This window comes from Muscardinus avellanarius, assembly GCF_963383645.1.
Source record: "Muscardinus avellanarius genome assembly, chromosome: 4".
NCBI classification, from domain to species: domain Eukaryota; kingdom Metazoa; phylum Chordata; class Mammalia; order Rodentia; family Gliridae; genus Muscardinus; species Muscardinus avellanarius.
The window spans coordinates 104,797,926-104,824,106 of NC_137789.1; the positions used below are offsets into that span (position 1 = coordinate 104,797,926).

The 26,181-nt window shown below is 40.3% G+C and overlaps 1 long non-coding RNA gene across 2 annotated transcripts; it reads right to left on the bottom strand.

Moving 5' to 3' along the window:
* Positions 1-3,276: 3,276 nt before the first annotated feature.
* On the bottom strand, positions 3,277-24,458 carry LOC308261887. Of its 2 annotated transcripts, XR_013961687.1 has the most exons (5): positions 11,646-11,716; positions 8,446-8,504; positions 4,034-4,076; positions 3,867-3,955; positions 3,277-3,368 (listed from the first exon to the last, which is right to left on the bottom strand). It is a non-coding gene; the product is annotated as an uncharacterized lncRNA (long non-coding RNA). The 2 variants fall into 2 exon arrangements; XR_013961686.1 differs by lacking the exons at positions 8,446-8,504; positions 11,646-11,716 and adding an exon at positions 24,365-24,458.
* Positions 24,459-26,181: the final 1,723 nt, after the last annotated feature.

Genomic DNA, 26,181 nt, shown 5'->3' on the forward strand with positions numbered 1-26,181 from the left:
TTGGTTCAAATTGCTGACACTGTGGGTGTGGGGGGCAGCCAGGCCCTGTGCACCTGCTGGTGCTGCTGGTGCTGCTGCTCTGCCCTTCTCTGCACATCAAGGCTGCCGCTGCCCCCTCCCCTTCACCCCTGCCCATCTCTGATGCTACCCCTCCTAAAAAAACAACTCCTCCAGTGCTGGCGGGGTAGGGGGCTCCCCTCTGACAGTGCAGGGGTCCCCATTTCTGTCTCTCACCTTTCCACTCGACAAGTGTCTCCTCTAGTAGCCACGAGCCAGAGGCAACCTTGCTGCCACCTCCTTATGCATTCATCCATCCATCCATCCATCCATCCATCCATCCATCCATCATCCATCCCAATAACCCTCTTGTTATCCCTCCCAGCTTCACCCTTTCTTGGGCCTCAGTTTCCCTTGGGGCCCGGCTCCCATAGCGCCCTGGGGTTGGGCTCCCAGGACCCATTGAACACTACCTGTAGTGCTCCAAGTTCCCAGGGTGAGTGGCAGGCCATGTGACCAGGACAGTTGCCCATACAGTGGACTAAGAGCTGGGGGCTCTTAGGAGTCCATGGAGAGGATGAGGCCAGGGGAGTCAGGGAGGCTCCTGGAGGAGGCCACCCAGCGGATGCCTAGGGTGGAATCTAACTAATGGAGACTTGTGTCAGTCGCAGCTTCTTGGCAGGTTGGGCTGAGCCTCTCTCTGCACCATGAGGCCGTGGGTCAGTGGTAGCAGAGGTGGAACAGCTGGAGAAGAGGAGGCCAGGCCAGGGAAGCCCAGCGGGACCTTGGGAGGTGTTGCTTGGGAGCTGGATCAGGGAATAGACTGCGGGCTGATCCTGAAGGTGAAGACTCCCTGAGGAAGGTCGCAGGCACTGAGCTGCATGAGGCAGTGCTTTCTAGAAGGCGATGGGCAGAGGCCCCAGAGTTGGTGGTAGAGGCTTTGAGTGCTCCGGGGAGCACGCCATCTCCACAGCCCCCACCCCTGCCCACCACCATGCTCCCTGCCCAGCCCAGTCTCTAGTGAGAGCTGAGTCTGACTCAGTGCTTACAAGTTCCTTCACCAGGAATACGCTGAATAAAAGTGGGTGCATCACTCCTAGGCAGGGTAGGGAAGGCACCTGCCAGGGACTCTCAAGAAGGCCACAGAGGAGCAGGGAGGCAGCCCTGACCTTCCACCTCTAGAGGCCAGAGGAGGACAGCTTTCAGCAGGACTCCCTGTACTCGCCAAGCAGGTTCTGGGAAAGTACTTAGCGATGAGTGGTCAAAGGTCCATAAGACCTGGAATCAGCTTGAATGGCTGTTGCTATTCTCACCTGGGGCCTGTGAGCACCAAAGTGAGCTTTCCCTGCTCCTCTGTGTGCTGGTTTGTTGTGCTGATCAGTGTAGAAGGAATGAAAGACTGATCATTTGGCACACAACATAGTAAAGAATTGATGCAAGCAGGAATCATCAAGGAAATGCGAAATCCAGGGGGTGAAATTTTGAGGAGCAATCAGATATTTACAGGCTCCCAAATCATCTCCACCTGAATTAACGGAGGACATGCAAAGAGTACATGGTAACTTTACCATGGACCCACCTGACATGCATCCTAGAAGAACTCTCTTCAAGAGTCAAAGTCACAAAGGTCAAGAAGAAACTGAGCAATGTTTGAGACCGCAGGTGTCTAAAAATACAATGAAGTGCAATTCGTGGATCTGAATGGATACTTTGCTATAAAGGACACTATTAGACAATTAGTGAAATTTAAGAAGTTCTGAGGATTAAGTGATAGGAAGTATTAGTGTTACAGTGTTTATTATGAAGGTTGTATTGTAGTTAGAGATCATATTCTGTCTTGTAGTACATATACACTAAAGTAATCATGAATGATAGCATATGTCAGCAATTCACTCTCCAATGGATTGGGGCAAAGTTCTCTGTACTAGAAACTGGACCTTTAATTTTAAGAGTCTTTCCAAAAAGTTAACCAAAGTTAAACAAATAAACAGAAAAGGTGAGAAGCAGCCAGGCATGGTGGCTCACACATGCAATTCCAGTACTTGGGAGGCTGAGACAGAAAATCACAGATTAGAGGCCAGTATGAGCAATTTAGAGAGATCCTCACCAATTTAGTGAGACATTGTTCAAAATATAAATAAATAAATAAATAAAGGCTGGGAGAACAGCTCATTGATAGAATGCCCCTGGGTTAAATCTCTAGTACTACAAGTAAGGAGGCGGGAGAGGTGGAGGAAAGAAAAAAAGAGAAGGAGGAAAAGGAAAAGGAGGAGGAGGAAGAGGAGGAAGAGGAGGAAGAGAAGGAGGAGAAGGAAGGTGGTAGGAAAGAGAATAAAAGGAAGAAATGGATGAAAAGCCTCAGACAGCATTGTTTCCCATGAAGAAAGAAGTATAAGTCAACATTTAAAAGTATGTAAGTTCAGTGGCACAAAACAATGAAAATACATTAAAACATTGGCAATGGCTGTTATCACCGGCATACCAAAATAATGTTAGTCGAAATTTTTAGTCCATATATAGTAATGAAAATTGGAAAATATAAATAAACCACCAATAATGTGTTGCTTACTTATTTATGTATTTATTTAATGTGGTATTAGGGATAGAACCCAGGGATGTTCTACCTACAAACCAAACCCAAGCTATATTTAGTTTTTAATTAGTTATTCATTTTTTTATGCATGGTGCTGCGAATTCAACCCAGAGGCATTCTGCCTCCAAGCTATACTCCCAGCCCTATTTTTTTTTTTTTTTGAAATGAGGTCTCACTAAGTTGCTGAAAGCCTCACTAATTTGCAGAGGCTGACTTCAATCTTGCAGTCCTCCTGTCCAGCATCTCAAATACTGGGATTAGAGGGGTGTGCTGCCACATCTGGCTTCTTTTCATTTTGTAACGAATATCGCTGAATTGCTGAGATTGGCCTTGAACCTGTGACCCTTCTGTCTCAGCCTTCCAGATACTGGGGGTACAGGCGTATGCCACTCTTCTCAGCTTTAGCATGATATTTAACTCACCAAAGTGTTAATGTCTGCTGGTTAGCTGGGGGCTGTTTAGAGAGCTGGCATTTCAACAGTTGAACCATTCCGACTCAACAATACTGGTTTGTACTTGCACTTAAAACTTTGTCATAAATGCCAGGAAATGCTTCAAATGTTTTATTAATATTTATTATACTTAATACAAAACTAATTTCATTCAATAACATTTTCACATTAGAACTTAAAGGGGAACAAAGTGTTAAGCTAACAATCCAACTAATAAAATACGATTCAGATAATCTCCTTTTGTGATATTTCTGAAAGATGTTGGCTTCTTAGGAGCGCATCCGGTCCAGAAGCGCTAAAGGATCCGGATTAGAGTTCTTTATTCACTAGAAAGAAAATTAATTATATTCTTTACCTCAAAGGTTTCATAGATGATAAACATTAGCCAGTAAATTTGAGAATTTTACCAGTGTTTCTAAGAATAAAAAATACGTATGTTCAAGTCCAGTACAAAATTACTCTTAAATAGAATTTGCCCTTAGTTGCAGACTGAATTTGTTATCCTTGTGACTGAGTAGCAGGGCTTCTGGTTTTTTGCATTCTTCATTCATTAAGTCAGCAACTGCGTGCTGAGTTACTGTGGCAAGCACTGGAATGCCAAGATAAAGATGGCTCCGGCAACTCCTCAACAGTCACAGAGCAGAACCCCAAAACACAGGGGATGAGGCGTTCTGTATACAATGTCCTAGCTACACGACAGGTATAAAACAGGGCAAGCCTGGAACGCAGAGACGGGATTGTGTCACAGTTTTATGCCCCTATTGGGGGCTTTCTGGTGGATGTGACATGTAATACCTGAACATGTAATACCTTCATGTTCATACCTGAACAAGAAGGAGTAACCACACTAGTACGACGCTTGAGAAGGAAGGTGGGTCGTTGAGGTCGGGTAGAAGTCCAAGCACAGGGCCGCCTAGGAGGAATGGCAAGAGAAGAAGCTCAATAACTGCAAGAACCAAACTGGCTGGGTTCAGAGTCCTTTGGAACATACCTGTTAGGTTTCTGTTGACACGTTGTTCCAACCGCTGATGCATCTGAAATAAGTATGATTTATATTGTTTTACTTGAAAGGGACATTATGATGGGTGTGATATATAACTTATAAAATGCGGCCTTCTTTGTAAGACATTTAGCATCTGGACCCAACCTGAGAATAGCTTACTAACACAAGAAAAATAAAATTCCTAAGCTTGGCATGGTGGAAGCTGAAATGGGAGGATCCGAGCTTCTGGGACAGCGTCAGTGATGTAGTGAGGCCCTCAGCAAGTTAGTGAGACCCTATTTACAAATAAAAAATAAAACAGGGCCGGAGGTGCAGATCAGAGATAGAATGCCTCTGGGTTCAATTCCCAGCAAAACACACACACACACACACACACACACACACACACACACATCTACTTATTTTAAGTTGAGAGAATTGATATATGCAATGACAATCTGATAAAAATACAACTAAAATTGGTTTGAATTATACATCATCTCAGAAGAATGCTGGTTCATCTTATTAATACATTACTATACATTTTATACTGAATGCAGTTCAGTGTGATTCTTTGCAAAATTTGCCCTTTAGAAAAACTTAGGGTTTTTTTTTTCTGTTTAATGGATTTCCCCTTAAAATGAACTTTCATTTCTACTATCATAATGTCATGTGAAGATGTACTAGCAAAAGATTAGAAATGTTATGTGGATGATGACCAAACATTTCTTGATTAATATGAACACAAATATTTCTGAAAGTTTGTCTGAAAATAGAAGTGGGCACAGTGACACACGCCTACAATCCCAGTGACTCTGGAGGCTGAGGCAGGAGAACTGCAGGTGGATTTTGTGTTTTAAGCGGTGGGTCTTCCCTGTGTTGTCTAGAGTGGCCTCAGACTCCTAAGCTCCAACCATAACACTCTTGCCTCAACCTCTGGAGAAACTGCCCTACAGGGAGCACACGACAGCTCTCCAACGAGCAAAGTTAAATTTTGAAGAAATCTTAGAGTCTCTTAATCGACCTCCGTGAGTTTCTAACTAGTACATTAAATAGGAAACTTCTGAGTGAAAGATTTTATTTAAAAAGCTTTTTCTTTTTCAAACATGGATATTCCCCTTGTGTCAAATCATCTCATCAAGTCTGGAAAAAAGGAAAAGAATTAAGAATGAGGAGACAAGCCAGGCCTGGTGGTGCATTCTTGTAATCCCAGTACTTGGGAGGCTGAGACAAGAGGATCACAGTTCATGCACAGCCTCAGCTACTTAGTGAGGCCCTCCGGAACTTAGTGAGAGATGTTTCATATTTAAACATTCGGCTCAGAGATAGAATGTAGTGCTGATCTTGCCATGGTCCTGTCTTCTTAAATGTCCTGCTTTTTGCTCACAAGCCTTCCACATTTTTTTTGTTTTGTTTTGTTTGTATGTTTTTGCACTACTGGGGACTGCACCCAGGGGCATTTTAGCTCTGAACTATAACGCCAGCTCTACTTTTTATTCTCTATTTTGAAACAAGGTCTCACTGTGTTTCAGACGGCCTAAGTAGCTTAGGCTGCCTGGCAAGCTGAAATCCTCCTGTCTCAACTTCCCAAATACTGGGATGACAAGTCTATCTTTTAACCTTATATAAAAGATAGACTCTGATGATGTGAGGGCAACCTCCATGCTCCATGATGGGAGAAGCCTGCCATGCTCTCAGATCAGAGCAGTTTCAGCCCCTGTCATGTGGCAACAGATTTTGTCCTCCTTGATGTGAGAGTGGCTTTGGTCCCTCCATGACGTGGGAGCAGCTTCCATCCTCTATGCTATAAGAATGTGTTCCAGCCCCTGTGATGTGAAAACAACTCCCATCCTCCATAATGGAAGAGCAGCCTCCACTCTCCAAAATGTGAGCGTGACTTCTAGCACCGTGATAGGAGAGCGGCTTCTGGCCTCTGAGATGTGAGAGCAGCTTCCGGCGTCCATCATGTGAAAGCGGCTACCCAACCTTCTATATTTTAAAATCAGTTAAAAATAACAACTTTGGTATTCAAGAAATAACTTTTAGTGTGTCTTTTGTTTCCAAAATCATTTTGAGTTGGAATGCCTTCTCAGTCTCTAAAGGATTTTGCTGAAGTGACTATCTTATCAAAAAATTAGCTACCTTGGGCTAAGGATAGAAGACCCAAATTAATAAAATGGGAGACAAAAGAGGAATATTACAACAGAAGCCACAAATTATATGCCAATAAAATGGAAAAATCTAAAAGAAATGGACAGATTTCTGGACACATGTGACTTATCCAAATTGAATCAAGAGGACATAAAAACACGTAAATGATCAGGAACTAAGCAGGTGATTAAAAGAACAATGAAGAGCCTCCCAAGAAAGAAATCCCAGGACTGGATAGATTCCTGCCGAATCGTGTAAGACTGCTAAAGAAGCACTAACACCAGTGCTTCTCAAACTATTCCATCAAACAGAATGGGAAGGAAAGCTTCCAAACTCATTCTACAAAGCCAGTACTGCCCTGCTAGGCAAACCTGGGAAAGACACACTAGAAAAAGAAAACTCTACCAATGTCCTTTGTGAACACAGATGCAAAGATATTTAATAAGAAACTTGCAAACTGAATGCAATAACATATTTCAAAGACTGGTACACCACGGTCAATTTGGTTTCTTTGCAGGGATACAAGGATGGTTCGACATACATGAACAATAAATAAAATACGACACATAAGCAGAATCAAAGATAAAAGTCACATGGTCATCTCAAAAATGCAAGAAAAAAAAGCCTTTGGTAAAATTCAACGTCCCTTCATGACAAAAAGCTGTGAATAAATTAGGTGTGAAAGAATCATGTCTAAAAGTAATAAAGGCCATCCACAACAAATACTTAGCCAACATCATACTGGATGGGGAAAATTGAAAGCATTTTCCCTAAAATCAGGGAAAAAAAAAGAATTTTCACTCTCAACACCCAGTATGTACTTAAAATTATAGCTAAAACTATCAGACAAGAGAACTAAACAAATAGTATACAAGTAGAAAAGGAAAATTTCTAATAAGGCTTGTCTGCAGAAATTCAGGTTATATACTTAGAATACCCTATTAAAGACTCTACCAAAAGACTATTAACTAAAAAAAAAATTGGTAGATTTTCTAAGCACTAATAATAAACCTGCTGGGAATAAAATCAGGAAAACAATGGTATTCACAACAGAAAAAAAAAAATAACAAGCTGGGAATGGGGGGTGCATGCTTGTAATCCCAGTGTTTGAGAAGATGAGATAGGAGGAGCTGAGTTTACAATCAGCCTCAGCTAGTTAGTGAGGCCTTTTGCAACTTAGTGAGACCTTGTTTCAAAATAAAGAATAAAATCTCAGAGGTAGAATGTCCCTGGGTTTCATTCCCAGTACCGCACAAAGAGTAAAACCCAAGGAATAAACCTAACCAAAGAAGGTAAAAAACTTTTACAATGAAAATTATGAAACACTAAAGAAAAATCAAAGAAGACATCAGGAAATGGAAAGGCCTCCAATATTTATGGATTGGGATCATTAATACTGTTAAAATGGCCATACTGATGAAAGTAATCTATAGACTTGATGCAATCCACATCAAAATACCAATGGCATCTTCATGGAACTAGAAAGTTCTACACTTAATATGAAAGCCCAAAAGATCCCAAATAGCCAAAGCAATTGTGAACAAAAAGAGCAATGCTGGAGGCTTCACAATGCTTGACTCCAAAACATACTGCAGAGCCACAGCAACAAAACCAGCATGGCACTGGCATGTAAAAACAGACATGGAGATCAATGAACAGAATAGAGGACCCAGCAGAAAACCCATGCAGATACAGATAACTGATTGGGAACAAAAGCATCTCAGATCAAAGACATCCTTTGATTTAGCAAATGGTGCCGGGAAATCTGAATATCTGACTGTAAAATATTGAAACTAGATCCTCATCTCTCACTCTGGACAAAAGTCACCTCAAAATGGATCAAAGGCCTTGAGGGTCCTTTGGATATCATCTCTGTGATTCCCATGATGTACAATGTTTTTTCATACATTTATTTGTCATTTGTTGTGCTTCTTTTGTGAAGGGTCTATTTAGTTTACTTGCCCATTATTTAACTGGGTTATGCAACAAAATTATGTCCTTTGCCGTAAAATAGATGGAGCTAGAGAATATTATGTTAAATGAGGTTAGTCAGTCCCAGAAGTGAAGGGCCATATGTTTTCACTCCTATGTGGAAACATGGGAGAAATTGGGAAACAAAACACACGTCAGATAATCAAGGGGAAATATTGGAAGAATGGTGGAAGAGGACTTGGGGAGGTGAAAGGGGAGATTTGATGAAGGACACAGTGCAAACAATCTTTTTATATAGGGTAGGAACATGAAGAGTAATTCACCACTTAAGGTCTTACCTGGATTGCATGGACTGCTCTGTTGAGAATATTCTTTGGAATATTGAAAAACTATATGCCTATTTTATGCATGAAAAATTAATATTAGTATTTAATACTGACATGAAACATATTAACCAAATATATTAAATTCTTAAGAGTATGTTTGAAAGTACCAGAGCTAATATAGACATTTTTATCCCATATATTTCAAATTTGAAAACTCTAGAAACATGTCAGTAAGTATATTTGTAGGCTTTATGTGCTTTTATGGGTGCATTACAGCCTCACATCATAATGTAAATGTATTTTGCTTTTGATTTTGTTTTTGAGATGGAGTTTTACCATGTTGCCCAAATTGGTCTTGAACTGTGAATTTCAAGCCATCCTCCTACTTCAGCCTCCCAAGTAGCCAGGATTAAAGTATATGCTACTGTGCCTGCAAGACTGTAATTGAAGAGGGAAAAAGTAAGGTGAAAGGACCATGCACAGAGGACAGTACAGCTCCACGCACTGTCAAGATTAGCCTGGCCTCACAGGAAGTGTCCTGAAACAGAGGATGTTCTTGTTCTGTCACCAACAGCCCTTTGTTCTTGCTCAGGTCTTTTCTCTTAGGCTCAAACTTTTTCTATGAAATAAGGACTATACTGCTATTAGGTTGTTAGGAAGATTTAACAAGATAATATGAAGACATACTCAAAGGAAAAGGAACGTGATGGCAAAATCTTTTACTTATTTGGAATCCCAGGCTCTAGGTATTCGAATGCTACACTTGTTAGAAAGTGTCATGGAAGCCAGGCATGGTGGTGCACGTTTGTAATCCCAGCATTTGAGAGGCCAGACAGGAAGATTAGGGTTCGCGGCCAGCCTAAGGTACTTAATGAGGCTTTTTGCAACTCAGTGAGATCATCTTTCAAAATAAAGAATAAAAAAATCTAGGGCTGAGGGTATTGCTCAAAGGTAGGTTCCATCCTCAGTACCGCAAAAATAAAAAAAAAGAAAGATAATGTCATTGAATGATAATTTCGGTTATTAACTCTTTCTTGTGCTTTATAACTCAGGGCAAATCAGCTGTTTAATAATTTATAATTGAATTTGCTTATAAGCACGCTATTTCACTAAACTAGATAACAAAAGCGCCCCCTTTGATGAAACTCATCCAAGGCACCAAGAGCTGCAAACTAATGAATGCAGCAATTTGACTTGGACTGCTGTTCTCCATCTCCACCTATCAAACTGGACCCACAGATCTTTATGAGCATGGTGACTAATATCCATGTCTACCTCCAAGTGCCTTGAAAGACAAAATCCCTTCAGACACAAATACTGACGAGTAATGAGAGGGCATTGCTCTCTGAATATCAATGAATGAATGTGTTTAATGGTTTCCTTGTGAGGCAGATTTTGATAATATCCTGAAAAGTAGAGGCAGAGGTGCACGTAGTTGGGGACAGGTTCCTTACTATGGAAAACAAGTCACTTAGAGTACCAAGTAAAATGTGACATCCACCCTTGAAAATGGTAAACTGGGCTCCCACAACTAAAGTTAAGATGAGACACAGGGATAAAAGGCCTGATCTTTTCCTGGAACATTATTTAAACCTATCTGATAGTTTCAAATGATTTCTACAAATACCAGGGGACTGCAGAAAATGGAGGAGAAACTCCAGTGGAGTCAGGAGCTGGTCTAGGGAAAGAGTAAGAGAATCACTGAAGAAATTCCTTCCATAGACACGATGTACATAGGTGAAATTCCCAGGGTCAATCTCAATAGCCTGTATGGGGAAAGGGAGATGGGGAGGAAGCCAGGAAAGTTCACCAAGCTCTGTGTGCATGGATGTCACTATCTCTAGGAACTGCATTGTGATGGGAGATCATAATGCACCAATAAAAGTGTAAAAAAAAAAACCCACATATGGTCCCAACTAATCTTTGTGGGCAGAAAATATAAACAAGAGCCTCAAAGGATAACTCACCATGAAGTTCTAGGCCACCATGTGGCCTCTCCATAAGTTTGGGGTAGGAGAGAGGCTCAATTTGCTCACTATTCCTGTGGCTAAAGTTAGGAGGCCCCACTGCCAAAGCAGGGTGCTGCTGCTTTGGGAATGATAGCTGAGCAGAAAGGTATCTGTGTAAGTGACCTAAACATATGTCAACTCTCAGGTCTAAGTGTGGGTCAGGAAGGACAAGCTGGTAGGAGAGGTTAATTATCATGGACTCCATGGACAACAGCACTGCAGCAAAAATGTTAGAAACAATGACCAAGAAGTCCTCCCACCTCCACCTGACTTGTGAGAGAGGGTTGTATTCCTTGTATGCAAGAAACCCATTAGATTCTTGGGAAATTCAAGAAGATAGTAGAAAATAGCTCCCAAGGGAAAGTGATGAGATTTCCTGCTTATTAAACTTTTAAGTATTTTTAAATTTATTAATTCATTTTGGCATTGGGGGTCAAACTCAGAAGCATTCTATCTCTGAACTACATCCCCTCCCCCCCAGTTTTTCACATTTTCTTTTTGTACTACCAGGGATTGAATCCAGGAGCATTCTACCTCCAAGCTACATGTCTAGGCCTATTTTTACTCTTTATTTTGAAACAGGATCTCACTATGTTGTGGAGGACCTCACAAAGTAGCTGAGGCTGGGCATGAAATTGCCATCCTTCTGTCTCAGCCTCCTGTCTCATCCTTCTGTCTCAGTAGTGGAATTACAAGCGTGTGCCACCATTCCCAGCTCCCTTTACTTTTTATTTTGAAATAGTCTCACAAACTTACCGAGGGTCTTGCTAAGTTGTTGATAAACGGAATATTTCAAGACCCGAATAGCTAATTAGGAAAAGCAAAGATGTGCCACTATTTGTACATTATCGTAGTAGCACTTATACTTGGAATAAAATGAATAGTGATGGAATCCCTACGATAAAGGTTTTTGAAGTCTGAGGGCAGGGGCTGGGAGTATAGCTGTAGAGGACTTGCCTAGCATGTGTGAGGTCCTGGGCTGGGTCCCTAGCTTAGCCACAAAAGTCCTGTGATGGCTCCTCTAGCCATTGCTCTTTCTACCTCGTCTAGATGTTTACAGGGTTTCTGGCTGATGAAGTGAACTAACTCACTGCCACCCACAACTACCTAAACTATGAAATCCCAGCTCATATAAAATGAGACAGTGGCAATTATTTTAAACTTCCATTTAATGTTAACTAACATTTTAAGATAAATACTTACATATGACGGCCACAAGAAACAGCATATGACAGGGCTGTTCTTTCATATTTATCCTTGTGCCATATATTAACTCTATGTTGAATTAGATAATCTACAATTCTTCTCGACTTCCCCTGGACTGCCAATATTAGCGTTGTTCTAAAATAATGGAAAGATCATTTTACCTTCTAGGAATGTTAAAGATAAACAGCTAAATTAATATTTATTACCAATTTAAAATCTTGTTGTCAATGTAGAATTAACGCTTTATGCATAGTAACAGAGGTCAGCATCTTGAGATCTCAAGCGTTCAACTTTATAAATTGTCTACAAGTTAAAAAGGAAAAAACAGGACCGAGAAAAGCGAGGCTTAAGAGCCCCGCTAACAACCAATCTCCATTACCACAAAATCAGCGCCTTTCATAGACAGAAAACACCATCACCAGAGAAACAAAAAAATCACCAGCCGCCCCAGAGAGGAGGGGGCTCAGAGCGGAGCTCAGAGCCATAAAGGAGTTACGCCAGCCTCACGCCCGAGGATGCAGCAGCAGAGCCTTGCTGCCAGCGGCAGCGGCGAATTCACCAGACGGCTACGGCTACAAACCAACGCACTCAACAGCCCACCAGGCTCCAGAGAGAAGAGGCGGACAGCGAGCCGAGGGAGTCAGAGCGGAGCTCAAAACCAAAGAAATACGCCAGCCTCACGGCCGAGGGCGTAGCAGCGGAGTCATATTGCCACCGGCGGCAGCAGCAGCGAATTCACCAAGTCCACTACAGCTCCAGCTGCGTACTCAACAACAGTGAGTCAAATTGCGGGCCCCAGAGGAGAAACCCCAGTACTGATTCCCAGGGACTTGACCCAGTGGGGGAGTGGCGGTGGCAGAGATATCATACCATAGGAGAACGCCCAACCTGGCACCCCCCCCCCCATAGTCTAAAGAAGCCTCTATTGACTCCCTGGGTCTGAGACTCTGTGATACAACCCAGTAAAGGAGTAGTGGGGTCTGAGATACCACAGACTCGAGATCCAGAGCACCTTAAGTGAAGTCGTAGTGACCCAAGGGAAGAACCCAGAGAAGGTACAAACTTACAAAATCATGGGAAAGAGGAATAACAATGGAGCAATGAATGCCCACAACCCCACAACATCAGAACCCGATAAAACAGAAATTCAGAGATTTCTAGAAGATCAAATCAGGAAAATAACTGTAGAAATATTAGAGGTGTTTCGAAAAGAATTCAGAGAGAGCCAAAGAGAGATAAAGGATGCAATTAATGAAGTAAAGGCCTCAATTCAAAGTACAAACAACCGATTAGACCACATGGAGAATAGAATCTCGCTCTTAGAAGATGAGCAATCCAAAATGAACGCATAGTTTCTAATCTAGAAAAAAATATCCAACAGCAGGAATCTGACATTGAAGAAATATGGGCCCATTTTAAGAGAGCTAACCTAAGAATAATTGGAATAGAGGAGGGAAAAGAAAGTGAAACCAAAGGGATCAACAATCTCTTCAAGGAAGTAATAGCAGAAAATTTTCCAAACATAGAGCAAGAGGTCGATACACAGGTCCAGGAAACTTATAAAACTCCCTTTAGACAGGATCGGAGAAGAGGATCCCCACGCCACATCATTGTCAAAATGACCAATGTGGAAGCCAAGCAGAGAATCTTAAAGGCAAGAAAAACAAAGGGCCAAGTGACATTCAGAGGCAAACCAATTAGAATCACTCCAGACTTCCCAAACCAAGTCATGAGAGCCAGAAGGGCTTGGAGTAACATATTCCAAACTCTGAAAGAAAACAACTTCCAGCCAAATATTTCCTACCCAGCAAAACTTTCTATCAAATTAGATGGAGAAATAAGAAGCTTCCATGACAAACAGAAACTGAAGGAATTTATGTCTTCAAAACCAGCGCTAGAGAAAATACTCAAAGAGATTAACTACAAAGAAGAAATAGGTAACACACACCAGAACCAGAGAAACAAGATTTTCCATCCAACAGACAACTAAGATTAGTTATCTGTGGAGATTCATTATTTATGTTAGTCTTATACCTATCTCTAAATTGTATTGTTTGCTTTTATTGTTGCTAAACTTTTAGGATTTCTAGTTGGGATATTAATATACCTTCAGATACAGCATTTGTAAATATTTTATTCCATTCTATCAGTAACTGTTAACTCTTTTTACATTGTCTTTGGATATACAATATTTTATTTTTTAGGGAGTTTGTATACCCTTCTGTTGCCTCTGCCATTGAAATCATATCCAAGAAATCACTGCCAATCTCAATGTTGTGAGATTTTATGACCCAGATTTTCTTCTAAAAGTTTATAGTCTTAAGATTTATATTTAGGTCTTTTATCTATTTTGAGTTAATATTTGTATATGGGATTAGGTAAGGGTCCAATTTTATTCTTTTTCATGTAATTATTATTTTTCAACAATATTTAGTTAAAAGATTATTATTTCCTCCACCAAATGTTCGTGGAAACCTTGTCAAAAATAACTTGACAATATATGGAAGAATGTATCTCTAGGCTTTTACTTAACTCCAATGGTTTATATATCTGCCTTTAGAAGGGTACTACACTGTTTCAATTATTGTAGCTTTATATGGTTTGAAATCAGAAAATATATATCTTCTAGCTTTGTTCTTTTTTGAGATCGTTTTGGGTATCTAGAGTCCATATTCCATATTAGGATAGATTTTTTTCTGAAAAATAAATATATAAATATATGATAGTTTCACCTAAAAAAAAAAAGAAAAAATATTCTCTGGTAAGAAAGAAAGCAAAAAGAAATATTGAAATGTTATCTTTAAGTTATCAAAAGCTTGGTATTAGACAAATGAAACTGTTATGTGAGATTATCATTTTTAATTTTGGATAAATTGCTATAATACTAGATGTCAACCACTAAGCCAAGCATGGGAAGGAGGGATGGGGAGGGAATGGGGTGGGGATCGGGTGGGGGCTGAATGGGCGATGTGTGCATGTATGTCTACAAAAGTTTGTATCCCACTATGATGTATGAATACAGTGCACCAATAAAAAATTTAAAAAAAGGAAAAAACAAGTAGGAAACTCTCTTGTCCCACTGAGATATTCTGTAGTAGAAGTTACTAATGAGGGTCCTTTGATGGATAGTAACACACTGAGGTCATTAATGTGAAGTAGCCAAACATTTACACACGAAATTTTCCATTTCTTCCCTAGTCTGAGGTAAGATATTGCAAGTTACAGTAAGCTATTTGTCATAAAAGTAAATGCTATTTGCAGACTTAAAGAATACTATTAATAAGAGTGATAATAATAATGGGCATAGTAGTTTCAGGCAATAACACATTTGATAGATGCTGAACTAAGATTATATATGTATATAATCTTTCACTCAAAACTTCAAGCAGACATCCTCCTCCTTTCATGCTAGAAAATATATTTAGTGATAAGTAGTATTTCCAAAGTAACATAGTTAGCAATGGGAAAGACAAGAATTCAATCCAGTCATGCATGCATCTAAAGCCTACCCCTTTATATCACCCACCTAGGACATTTCTTCATTAAAGGAAATGTTTATTCATTGAAAGCTATTTTTCTTTTACCTGCCCATGTCAATTAAAAAAAGCATCAAAATATGTTGGAAATTAATAGGAAAAGAAATGAACTGCATCTGGCAACAGCAATTAATACTCACTGAGGAGTAACCCAACACCAATGTTCTTCAAAGAAAGTAACTAAAGCAGTCATTCAAAAGGCAAACTGAAGAATTGTTTATACATAATCATTACATAACTGTGTGTAATTATTTATGCCTAACGTAGAATTCATGAAGGAAAATATATAGGAAGTTAGAATACTATGAAATGGTTAAGAATAGCAATATTGAATCAAATAGTAAACTGAAAGTCTATACTTTATAAAACTAATATAAAAGCCCCTTAATTAATAGACCAGATGCCCAACAAAGTCAGATTCTAAATAACACACAGAAGTCATTATTATAAGGGAATTACTACTATATTGTCAATAGAATACTACTATATAATGTTTTTGTCCTGCTCTGCATAATTGTTTTTCTGCCAAACTGGTGGTTTGTGTTCAGATTTTTCACTCGACTCGATAATTACAAGTTAATGTTTGTCCAATAATGAATTTAATGCTTATGACTTAAGTGATTGTTACCACACCATTCAGTTCAAAAAGAAAAGATCATACTACTATACCTTCCCAATAGATCAACGGCGTGTATATTTGCCTTTTGCCATAGCAAATATGCTGCCATGTTTGTTCTATTTTCACGCAGTGAAAAGAGCAGGGGCGTGAGACCCACCTGTTAAAGGACAAGAGCAATTGATAATTCTCAAGAGCACATATTTCTCAGCCAAACTGCATCTTATAAAAGACCCCGTGAATAGCAACAGAGCAGGAAATCAACAGGCTCCTTCTGTGCTCCACTGTGCTTTCCCATGTGCTGCTCCTGCCCTTGCAAACCGCCCTCTGTAGGGAGTTGCCACACATTCCAGCCATCTCCAAACTCACTGCACACATGAGCTGGCTCCAGGAATTGTGGCCTCTAACACAGCATTTATCATGGGACTGTGGAGTTATAGAACTGTTAAGGACTCTTGAGGACAGGAACTGTATCTTTCATCTCAAAAGCCCAAACCCTGAAACTTAGGAAAGGGTTGAAGTGTTTTACTGAAACCATGAGCTAAACTCTCAGCTCTAGTGCAGACCTTCCCAATCCATGTTCTAAAGACTCCTGGCATTCTCACAAGTCCATGACTCCACAGATATTCCTTGATTCACTGTTAGAGAAATATCACAAAACTGTGTGCAAGTCTTAAAGAAATCTCTTTAATGTTGCTTCATGCTCATTTAAAATACTTTTCTGTGGTAAAGATTAACATTTCAAATATTCGAGTTTCAGGGATACAGTATTGAGAGATTATCAGTAACATGGAGTTTCCTCCATGTTATATCAGCTTACTTGACTTCTTCTACTTGTAATGTCAGGATTCCAGATAGCAATGTCAGGCCCTCTGGCTCCCAATTGGTCATTAAGGAAATGGGCTCTGAATTAAAAGGTGTAGGCTTGAAATGAACCTCAATTACTTATTAATCATTGGCCCATGGGTTTTCTTCTTTTAAAAGATGAAAGATGCCAGGCATAGTAACACACTCCTATAATCCTGCTCCTTAGGAGCCTGAGACAGTAGGATTGTGGGTTTATGTCCAGCCTCAGGAACATAGGGAGGCCCTCCACAACTTAGCAGGATCTGGCTTCAAAATAAAAGAATAAAATATGGCTAGGGGTGGAGCTCGGAGGTGGAATTCCCCTGGGTTCCATCCCCAGTACCACAATAAAAAAGCAAAGGGGGAGGGACAGGGAAGAAACATGGAAGAAAGGATGGCGAGAAAAAGAATTAAACCTCAAACTCTCATCCTGCACAAGTGTCAACTCAAAATGGATGAAAGACCTGGAAATTAGGCCAGAGACCATGAAGAGAGCACAGGACCCAAACTCTAATATATGGACACTGGTAGAATCTTCCTCAATGACATCCTGCAAAGGTCAGGAAATTAAAATGAAAATTAATAAGTGAGGTGACCTAAAATTAAAAACTTTCTATGCAGCAAAGAAAGCCATCAAGATTTTAAGGAGGTGACATGTGGAGATGCAACTCCTCTAACCCCAATACGTTGGAGGCTGAAACAGTAGGATCACAGGTCTACGGTCATCCTCAGCAATATAGCAAGATCCTCTATAACTTGGTGAGATTCCAGTTTACAATAAAAAATAAAATAGACTAGGGGTATAGCTCGGAGGCAGAATTCCCCTGGGTTCAATCCCCATTATCACACACACACACACACACACACACACACACACACACTCACACACAGAAGTTTAAAGGGACAACCTACTGAATAGAAGATCTTTGCCAGCTACTCCTTTGATAAAGGACTAATATCTAAAACATATAAAGAACTTAAAACATGAAAAAAAATCTAGGCCTGTTGTGGTGGGCCACACTTGTAATCCCAGTGTTTGGGAGGCTGAGACAGGAGGATCGTGGTTTGCAGTTAGCCTCAGCTAACTGCTAAGACCCTGTTTCAAAATAAAAAATACAAAATAGGGCTGGGTGTGTAGCTCGGAGATACAATGCCCTGAGTTCGTCCCCATCACCACACACACGCACAAATAGTTCATATAATCAAGTAGGCCTTTTCAGGGATGCAAGGCTGGTTCAAGTTACACAAATCAGTAAATATAATTCACCCCATTAATGAGCTAAGGACAAAAATCACAAGATTATCTCAATAGATGCAGAAAAAGCATTTGGCAAAGTCCAACACTGTTTCTTCATAAAAATGCTGGGGAAATTAAGAATGGAAGAAACTTACCTAAACACCATGAAGGCTATCTACAATAAATCCAAAGCCAGCATCATTGTGAATAGGGAAAATTTGACAGAATTTCCTGTAAGATCAGGAAAAAGAGAAGGATGGCCACTGTCACCACTCCTATTCACCATCGTACTTTAAACTCTAGCCTCAGTAATAAGACAGGATAAAGCAATCAAAAGAATACAAATAGGGAAAGAAGAACTGAAACTATCTTTGTTTGTAGATGACATGATCACTTTCTTAGAAGATCCAAAAACATAACCAGAAGAATTTCAGAATAGTTTCAGCAAAGTAGCATGATGCCCAATCAACCTACCAAAATCCTTTGCATTCCATTACACAAATCATGAATTCACTGACAAAGCAACATAGAAAACAATTCCATTCACAATAACTTCTGAAAGGATAAGATCGTTAACAATGAATATAATTGAGGAGGTGAAAGATCTCTACAATGAAAATCATAAATCACTAAAAAATTAATGAAGATGGAAAGATCCCCCCCAATGCTCTTCGATAGGCAAAATTAGTGTAATAAAATTGGCCATTCTAGCAAAAGCAATCCCAATCAATATACTATCATCATTTTTTACAGACATAGAGAAATCAAGTTATAAAATTCACATGGAAAAATAAAAGATCCAGTAGAGCTAAAGCAATTCTCAGTGTAAAGAACTATGCTAAAGGCATCATAATACCTGATTTCAGATTATACTACAAAGGAATAGTACCAAAAGTGGTATTAGCACAAAAACAGACAAACAAAGAAATGAACAGGATAGAAGACTCAGAAACAAAGCCCCATATCTATAACCAGTTGCTCTTTCTAAGGGAGACAAAGACATACAAGGAAGAAACAACCTTTTCAACAAATAGTGCTGGGAAAACTGGCTATCAGTATGTAGAAACAATAGGTTTAAACCTAACCTCAAGCCGGGCATGGTGGCCCACGCTTGTAATCCTCGCACTTGGAAGGCAGAGACAGGAGGATCGTGCAGGTTCAAAGACAGCCATGCTGGCTTAAGAGACCCTGTTTCCAAATAAAAATATAAAAATAGGCCTGGGAGTGTAGCCTGGAGGTAGAAGGGCTTCCAGGAACCCCACTACCACCAAAAAAAAAAAAAAAAAAAACCCAACTTAACCTCTCACCCTGCACAATAGTCAACTCCAGATGGTCCAAAGACCTAGAAATCAGACAAGAAACTTTGAAACTGCTTAAAGAGGGCAAAGGATCAATACTCCAACAAATAAGTACAGGTAGAAATTTCCTCAATAAGATTCTGAAAGATCAATGAATTAAAACTATAATTAACCTGGGCGTGGTGGTGGAGGCTTGTAATCCCCGGGTTTGGGAGGTGGAGACAAGAGGATCTCACAGGTTGGAAGCCAGCAGCGCTGGCTTAAGAGACCCTGTTTCCAAAATAAAAAATCATAAAAATAGGTCTGGGAGTGTAGCCCGGAGGTAGAAGAGTTTCCAGAAACCCCAGTACCACCAAAAAAAAAAAAAAAAAAAAAAAAAGAAAGAAAAAAAAGTATTAACAAATGGCATAGCATTAAATTAAAAGTTTCGGTGCAGCAAAGAAAATCATTAACCTACAGAAAGAGAGTCTACAGAATGGGAGAAGATCTTCAACACCTGACCATCAAACAAAGGTCTGATCTCTAGAATATGCAAAGAGCTTATAAAGCTTAACATTAAAACATTGTAAAATAGGCAAATGAACTGTTTCTTTTCAAAAGAAGAAATGCAAATAGCCTACAAATATATGAAAAAATGCTCAACATCTTTAACAATCAGGGAATTGCAAATTAAAAGTACACTAAGATTCCATCGAACTCCAGTTAGAATGGCAAACATTAAAAACACAATGACAGCTGGGCATGGTGGCACATGCTTGTAATCCTGGCACTCAAGAGGAGGAGTCACGAGGATCCCAGTTCAAGTACACCCTTAGCTACTTCGTGAGGCCCTTTGCAATTCAGTGATACCCTGTATCAAATAAAAATAAAAATAAAAACACAATAATAATAAATTCTGGTGAAACTGGGGAAAGGGAAATTCTATTACACTGTTGGTGGGACTGAAACTAGTACAGCCACTATGGAAGTCAGTGTGGAGGCTTCTCAGAAGATTGGGAATGAAACTACCACAAGACCCAGCAATAGCACACTCGGGTATCTCCCCAACAGAAGTGAAATCAGATTATGATACTTTCATATCCATCTTCATAGCAGCACCATTCATAATAGTCAAATGATGGAATCAGCCTAGATGTCTGTAAACATGAATGGATCACAAAAGTGTGATATATGCATACAATAGAATTTTACTCAGCCAATAAGAACAATAAAATCACACTCCATGCAGGAAAATGGATGAAACTCAGGAATATGACACTAAGCAGATATGGACAGTCTCAAAAACTGAGTAGATATATGTTTTCTCTTATATGTGGAAGCGAGAAAGATATTTAAGAATAAGGGCAACATCAGATAAATGGGCCCACACTTCAGGGGAGTGGCTGAGGGGTTTAGGGACAGGAAGAGGGGAGACAAAGTCATAAATCATGCAATAGTTGAAATAACAATATGAAGGTATACAAAACTACCAATTTCAATCTCAAAGACATGAGCGTGGAGGATGAGGGAGGAGAGACCAGGTGGGAAGGGCACAGAGAGCTGTGTGCATATATCTTTCTGATATTCTCTACACTGATATGAGGTAAATTTATAAAAATAAATAATAAGCCGGGCATGTTGGTGCATGCTTGTAATCCCAACATGTGGGAGACTGAGACAGAAGGATCACGGTTTGTGGACAGCCTCAGCTACTACTTAGGGAGGCCCTTTGCAACTCAGACCCTGTTTCAAAATAAAGAATGAAAATAGGGTTGAGGGTGTCTCCCAGAGGGAGAATACCCCTGGGTTCCATCCCCATTGACACAAGCACACACAATATATATACATAAATAAAACAAAAATAAATGAATGCTTAGCTAGAGAATTTGGACGTTATCTCTAAAATATAAGTCTCAGATGCAATAAATTATTTGCATGCATGATGCTTTGATGCATAAAAAAGAGATGGACAATTAAACCAATAGACACTTCACAAAAGAAAAAATACAAATGGCCAATCAATATATGATAAAAATGATCAACATGATTAGCAAACAGATAGATACAAATCAAAAATACACTGAGATTCCATCTAATCCTAATCAGAATGGCAATCACCAAGAGGTCAAACAACAGTCAATGCTGCCGAGGATGTGGGAAAATAGGAACTCTTCTACACTTCTGGTGACATTGCGAATTCATGCAGCCACAGTCGAGTTCAGTGTAGAGATTCCTCAAAAAACTGGAATTGGATTCACCATATGATCCAGCTGTACTACTCCTGGGGATCTTTCCAAAGGGATTGAAATCAGAATATTATAATAATTCATCTATATTCATGTTTAGAGCAGTACAATTCATAACAGCCAAATTTTGGAACCAGCCTAGGTATCCATCACCAGATGAATGGATTGCAAAGTCCTGGGATATACGGACAGTGGAATTTTATGCAGCAATAAAAGGAACAAAATCATATCATTTGCAGCACAATGGATGGACCTGGGGAACATTATGTTGTGAGATTAGCCCGTCTCAGAAAATCAAGGGTCATATGTTTTCTCTCTTATATGGAAGCTAGGGAGTAATTGAAATAGAAGAGGGACTTTTATCTTTGCTGTATGTATTTCCAAAGGGTCACGTGAAAAGTGAAAAGTTATTTGCGCATAAAACACTTCCTTTATTTTCTCTTCCTTCCTTCCTTCCTTCCTTCCTTCCTTCCTTCCTTTCTCTCTTTTTTTTTTTTTTTGCAGTACTGGGGATGGAACCCAGGAGCATTCTACCTCAGAGCAACACCCCCAGCCCTACCTATTTTTATTTTTTACTTTGAAACAGAGTTTCACTTAACTGCAAAGGGCCTCATTAGTAGCTGAGGCTCTCCATGAACCGCAATCCTTTGGTCTCTGCCTTCTAAATGCTGGGATTAAAAATGTGCACCACCACGCCGGGATTATTTTATTTATATCTGTTTATTTATTTGGTGCTGGGGACTGAACCCAGGATCATTCTACCACTAAATTACACCCCTAGCCCTTGAATTTTTATGTGCAAACAGGTTCTTGCTAAGTTGCTGAGGTGGATATTGAACCTGCAGCCTCATGTCTCAGCCTCTCAAGTACTGGGACAACTAGCATTCACTACCTTCCACACATGGCTATTTCTTTGTTTGTTTATTAATTAATTAATTTATTTATTTGTCTTTGTAGTACCGGGTAGGAACCCAGGGGCATTATACCTCCAAGCTCCACTCTCAGCCCTGTTTGTATTTTAATTTAAACTTTTTTTTTATTAATTCATTCACTCATTTATTTGGTGGTACTAAGGGTAGACCCCAGAGGATTTCTACCTCCAGGCTATACTCCCAGCCCTTTTTTATATTTTGTTTGGAAAAAGGGTTTCACTAAGTAGCTGAGAGCCTCACTCAGTAGCTGAGGCCGGCTTCGAACCTGTGCAATCCTCCTGTCTCAGCCTCCCAAGCATGGGGATTACAAGAGTGTGCCTCAACGCACAGATGTCTTGTTTTATTTTTGAAACAGGGTCTCACTGAGTTCCGAAGGGCCTCAGTAAGTAGCTGAGACTGTCTGCGAACCAGGATCCTCCGGTCTCAGCCTCTTGAACGCTCGTTTTTTTCTTAATGGTGCCTTGTAATCACACACCCTTATGAAGTTCAAAGTGATAGAGGCATACATGCACACAGCACTCACTGAGCCCTCCCCCAGGCCCCACCTGCTCCCTCTCTTCCTATCCACCTTCCTGTGCTCAGCACACTGATTGGCTTTGATAAGTTTGTCTACGTAATCATGTCTGTTGATGTGTTTCCCTCTTCAAGTCCCCCTCCCCACTCCTGCCTCCCTCAGTTAGGCCCCTCCCTCACTATACTCAACTTCCTCCTCCTTTGTTTGTGGTCACCTCCCCCCGACCCCGTCCCAATTTTTTCATAAGTTCCACATGATGGAAAATAGCCAACCTTTCAGGTTTTGTGACTGAGTAAACTCACTTAGCATAATATTCTCCAATTCCATCCATTTCTCTGCAAATTACACAATGTTGTAATTCCCGATGGCTGAGGAGATTTCCATTGTGTGTATATCCCATATTTTGTGTGTGTGTGTGGTCCTGGGAAGGAAACCAGGGGCAGTTTACCTCTGAGATACACACCCAGCCCAACCAATATTTTTATTTTTTGTTTCGAAACAAGGTCTCACTGAGTTGCAGAGAACCTCACTAAATAGCTCAGGCTGGCTGCAAACCTGCCTTAACAAATTCAATGTTTTCTCAAATATTTGCTAAGGAAGCAGAAAACAAAGCTGTACTGTTGAAAATGTCTTTTAAAATATCAGTACGTAATAGGTGTCCTTCAACAGATAATAGAAAACAAAAATGTTTTCCAACGTATATACACACAGTGGAATTTTACACAGATATAAACAAAAAAAAATATGCCATTTGCAGGAAAGTGGGTGAAACTAGAAAATATGTTCAATGAAATCAGCCAGTCTCAGAAAGTCAGGAGTTGAATGTTTTCTCTCACTGGGGAAGCTCGAGAGAAACCAGGAAACAAAAGAGACTTCAAATATAAAAAGTGACCAGAATAGTGGACGGGAATAGAGGGAGGGGAGGAAGAGAAAAGAAATGATAAAAGAAATTGATTACATTATGCCACATCCATGGAGGAAGGTATCACTACTGATCTATTTATGTACGAGGACCAGTGGGCAGTGGGTGAGCTGGAGGAAGACACGCCGAGTCCTGTGTGTGTGTGTCTGTATGACTTTGAACCTCACCATGATGTATAATTACAATGCACTAAGCAAAAGTATAAAAACTATCAGTATTTAAAGTGAAGTCAGAGCCAGGCGTGGAGGTGGACACTTATAATCCCAGTACCTGGAAGACTGAGACAGGAGGATTGCAAGTTCAAAGCCAGCCTCAGCCACTTAGTGAGACTCCATTTCCAGATGAGAAAATCAAGCTGGGGATATAAGCTCAGAGGTAGAATGCCTCTGGGTTCAATCCCAGTACCAAATTAAATACGTAAGTAAGTAAATAAATAAATAAAGTGAAGTCTTCAACAGTCTATTCACTGCAAAGCGTTTTCTTCCGAGGAAAGCTGGAGCTTCTAAATAGAAAAAGTGGACCCCACGTATGTCACTGTTAAAACTAACATAGTTGAAATTTTTTTCGAAATAAACGGAGCTGTTTTATACCTCGTTCTTGGCTTCAATGTCCGCGCTGTGTGAAAGAAGCTTGGCGGCGGTCGACTTGTCGTTATGATAGATGGCGTAGTGCAGGGCAGTGTTGCCAAAGACATCCTTAGCATTCGGGTCGGCACCATTTTCCAGCAGAAGAGTGGCACATCCCTCTTGCTGGCTTTTAATGGCCTGTTGACATTGTACAAAGAAATGGACTGTACATTCAAGGATTCGAGATGACCTCTCTGCAGTTTTCACTAATCAGATATATTTCAAATGACACTGATCCCCTTTTTTGTGTGTGGTACTGGGGATGGACCCCAGGGGCATGGTACTTCCGAGCTAAACCTCCAGCCTTATGTTTTTGGTAATATATTTTTATGAGTGCATTGTGTCCAAAACTTAATGGAATAAAAAAATTGTGGAGATATACATGCACACATCACCCAGTTAGGCTTTATCCAATCCCCATCCCATCCCATCCCCCTTCCTCGTTCCCATGCTTGATTTAGTGATTGACTTTGATATGTTTTAGTACATCATGTGCTTTAAAGAATTTCCATCTTCCCTGCTCCTATCTCCTCAGATAGGTCACCTTAATCGATCCCTTTTTCATTTCAGCATTTACATCCAACCCATCTGCTGAAAGCACTGGCTACTATTTACCAGAATGAGTGGTGTGGACATGCTAGTGTCACGAGCATCCAGGTCACACTTTCTATCAATTAGAAGAGCCACCACTTCTGGTTGGCCACAGGCACATGCAACATGTAAAGCAGTTCTATGAAAATATAAGGATTTGTTAGGATATGAGAGAGCACTCTGAAATGATACAATTACTGTGCAATTCTAAACATTAAATAGCATCGGATTCCTCTGCCTCGAAAGCAAACATTTAACTTTCGTCTGAAGAAATAATAATATTTACTGTTGTTATTGCATTAATGAAAAAAGAAGCACACTTCATTGATTTTTTTTTTTTGTACGAGGAATTGAACCCCCAAGGGGCATTCTATCTCAGAGCTACACCCTAGCAGTATTTTAGGCTTCATTTTGAAATCGAGTCTTGCTAAGTTGCTGAGGCTGGCCTCAAATTGGCAGTCCTCCTGTCTCAGCCTGCCAAATACTGGGAATGCAGCCACTTGTCGCCACAGCCCACCTGCCTCACTGACTTTTTTTTGTTTTGCTTTTGTGGTACCTGGAATGGAACCTAGTCACTGAGTATGTCGAGCAAGCACTCTACCACTGAGCCTCATCCCCAGCCCAGAGCAGCCTACTAGTTGAACAGGAAGAGCATGGCCTTTGTGCTCCACCTGCTCCTTCACAGCCAGCCTCAGACCAGCTAAGCACCTTGTAATCCCAGTACTTGGGAGACTGAGATAGGAGGATCAGAGGTTCGAGGACAGTCTCAGCAGGTAGTGAGTGAGACTCTCATCAACCTAGTGATATTCTGTTTCAAAATGGAAATGAAATTGGGCCTGAGGGTGTAGCTCAGAGATAGAATGCCCCTAGATGATATCTTCAGTAGCACACAACAACAAATCACCTGGGATTTGCTGGCCTTAGAAGGTTCTCAGGATCAGAAGCAAAACAGAAAACCTTAGCTGGCTTCCAATTTGTTTATAAGTCCCTTGTAGAGCACGTTAATGTTAACTTATAGAATTTATTTTAATCCTGATTTAAGCTCTGTGGACACGAGCTATTCTTTAGCCCATCTCTGCTTCAATTTCCTCACCAAATAAAGTACAGATTCGGATGAATAGCTACCTCTCAAAGCATAACAGTGATGCTTAAATGGAAAACTTGTGAAGCATTTAGACGTTTCTAGCACA